This window comes from Sinocyclocheilus anshuiensis, unplaced genomic scaffold, assembly GCF_001515605.1.
Source record: "Sinocyclocheilus anshuiensis isolate Anshui unplaced genomic scaffold, SAMN03320099.WGS_v1.1 scaffold135, whole genome shotgun sequence".
In the NCBI taxonomy this organism is placed as follows: Eukaryota; Metazoa; Chordata; class Actinopteri; order Cypriniformes; family Cyprinidae; genus Sinocyclocheilus; species Sinocyclocheilus anshuiensis.
This window is the reverse complement of record NW_015552564.1, coordinates 1,714,639-1,717,642: the sequence shown is the minus strand read 5'-3', so window position 1 is coordinate 1,717,642 and position 3,004 is coordinate 1,714,639. Positions and strand designations below refer to the sequence as shown.

At 36.8% G+C, this 3,004-nt stretch overlaps 1 protein-coding gene across 5 annotated transcripts in view; it reads left to right on the top strand.

The window, feature by feature from the left end:
• LOC107664825 (DNA repair protein RAD51 homolog 2-like) overlaps positions 1 to 3,004 on the top strand; it is a 46,375-nt gene that overhangs the window by 22,588 nt on the left and 20,783 nt on the right. The gene's annotated exons all lie outside the window — the stretch shown is intronic.

Sequence of the window (3,004 nt, the reverse complement as noted above, 5' to 3'; positions counted from 1 at the left end):
TATATATATATATATATATATATATATTTTGAGGTTAAGTTTTGTTTTAGTCATGCAAGATTTCAGTTGTTGCAGCCTAATCTAGATTTTAGTAACTGAAAGTCACAACTCAAATTTTTTATGGAGTGTCAGTAATCTGAATCATAAAAAAATACCACGGGTGGTTTGAAAAATGCTAATAAGACAAATACACTAATTTGTGTGTGTGGTTTGTGTTGTTAAACCTTCTGGGTCAGAACTTCTGCCCACTGCATTTTAACGTCCAGGACCTCTGGCTGTCCTGTCAGGACCATTTGAATTCATCTGTGGGCTTCACAGCTTACCTCGCAGCAGTTTGTGTGGATTCCCAACACCACAACACTTTAATGGGAAACAGGATATCAGAGGAAAAACACAGTGGGAATGTTTTGGCTCTTCGGCAGAGGTTTATGGTGGTGTATGTGTGGTGGATTTTTAACAGCACTTGGAAGAGGATTCAAAAGTAATTCACCTTGATGTACACGAGTTCATTTTGGGGTTTGGAATTGAAGTCGTTTGCTTATGCATTTTAACAGAAAGCTATGATTGATATCAGTGGTATCAGTTCAGCATAATTTAATAACAAAGAATAATCAAACAGCTCACACTTCCTGTTAATGTCTGTGCCACAGCTGATATGAGCTCACATTCAGAAGCTTGTTCTTGTTTTTGTTGGGTTTTATTAGAGGAAGCAAGTACTAAATTAGGTCATTTGGTGCTTTTGTTTAGAGAGCTGTTGTAGATTTTGTATGAGAAATGTAGTAAAAAAAAAAAGTTTAAAGCTGCAACTAACAATTATTCTGATAATCTGTTAATTTTTGTAAATGTTTGTAATCATTTTGTTGATTAATTGGATATTCAACCTGAAATCAGCTAGCATTTGAAAAGTCAGAGAAAAAAAAAAAAATCTCACCTCTGCATGGGATAGATAGTACAGGTGACGAGAACGTGCAAAATAAACTACAAACATGCAATGTCATAGTCATAGTTATGTCGTCAATTAAGTCATGAAGTTACCATAAAGGCTTAAAGGCAGAGGTGAGATATTTTTTTTTTCTCTGACTTTTCAAATGCTAGCTGATTAAAAAAGCTGCCTTAAAAATGTGCATGCAGGTAAGTATGTTATATATGAGTCACTTTTAAGAATGTGTTGCTGCGTCTCAATTCACATACTATCCGTCCTAAATAGTATTCGAAAATAGAATTAGTATGGCTTACTCCACCAGCCCTCTCATTTTTAGGCCTACCCTACTTGCTTTCATCCTGTCAAATGATGGCATACCTCATTGCCTTCACACCCTTAGAGCCCTGAGGACTTTGTTTTTCTCTTTTCCGACTGAGCTCCCACCTAAAGAAAAGCGCACTGATAGAGAGGCAGTGGTCCAAAACTGCTGGTACACAAGGAAGGCAATGGTGCCTGGCTCTTTTGTGCGGTTCAGTAGATCTCTGGCAAGGCCACTTCAGTAAAAAAAAAAAAAAAACCTCAGAAACTCCCTGCTTTTCAGCCATTTACTGAGGAATTTATCCATTAGAGGTAAAGTCATGCGACTTCCTTACGTGAAAGATGTGCATTTGGGTTAAAGTAAAGAGAACTGGGCTGGTTTGGGTGACCAGAAAGCTTTGTGTTTGTGTGCCACGGTGCATCAGTAAGGAACTGCATTCACACTGAAAAAAAAAGCAACTGGCAGCAGGTTTTTAAAAACTAACTCATTCTTAACCACAGGTAACCGGATACCCCTGCAAATGCGCCGGTTTATTATACAAATAAGCCTAGAGCGAGGCTTGCTGTCTGTGGATGGTTCACTTGAGACAGAAAAGCGTTTCATGAAGTCCCAAGGAATACCGCAGTCATATTAAGCAGAAGTCACAAAAGCTTCATTTGTTTACTTATGTTTGGGAGTCTGAATCATTTCCGACGTGTGTTTACGCAACAGTTAGCAGACAGTTGCGTCCTTCATCTCACTCCCGTTTCCTCTTTTGAGTTTTGATGAGTAAGTTTTTTACTAAGGTGTCTCATTTTGAACATGCCACACCCCAGTGCAGAGTTTCGATATTAGAGGCTGATGGCAAAAAGAGTTATGTAGATTCGCAAGGATCTCTAATAGGCAGTGACGCAGGTTGCCGGCAGCCTCTGCTGAGTCTGGTAACTCAATGCTGCTGCTTTCTTACAGGCTGTTTTCCAGGATCCTTTGATTGCTTTTATGCCCATTGACGTAGCAGCCACATAAATGCCTTTATTTGTTGCCTGAGGGGAAAGAGTACAGTCATGTGAAAAATTGAAATCCAAGTAGTATTATTAGGGTTGTTAATTTAGTCTACTAAATCATATTAATGATATATATTATAATATAATATTATATTAAATATTATTGTATTATATGAGATATTATTGTTGTTATTATTATTATTATTTTAGATAGGTAAATAAAATAAGCTGGCGGAAAACAAGTGTCTCCTGACTTTACTAAATTTTGTGGTTATTTATTTAAAAATAAAAATGTAAACGTTGTCTCATTTATTTATTTATTTAAAATATAAAAATGAAATCAAAATAAAGAATACATACTATCCGTCCTAAATAGTATTCGAAAATAGAATTAGTATGTCCCAAATCATAGTACGTTTAAAAAAAAGTATGCCAAAGATTCCCGGATGGTCTACTACTTCTGGTTAGAATTTGAAGTGCAAATCGATGCACACTCTAACGGCTAATATCGCCCACAGCACATTACGCGGTGAAGAGGATTTGATTAGAACTACAAACACGCATAAAAAGTGTTAAAAAACTACAAACATGGTGGATATACACGACCGACGGACAGGTAGAGAAAGGGATTTGAGTGATAAATAATCAATGTCTAACCCCATAACTGTCACCGTCCCCCCTGTGGGACGCTTGGCACTCTTTTTTTGTTGTCCTTTTTCTCTATCAAATCTTTTAGTAATCATCATAAATTATATATCATTTGAAAGCTTAGAAGCCCAA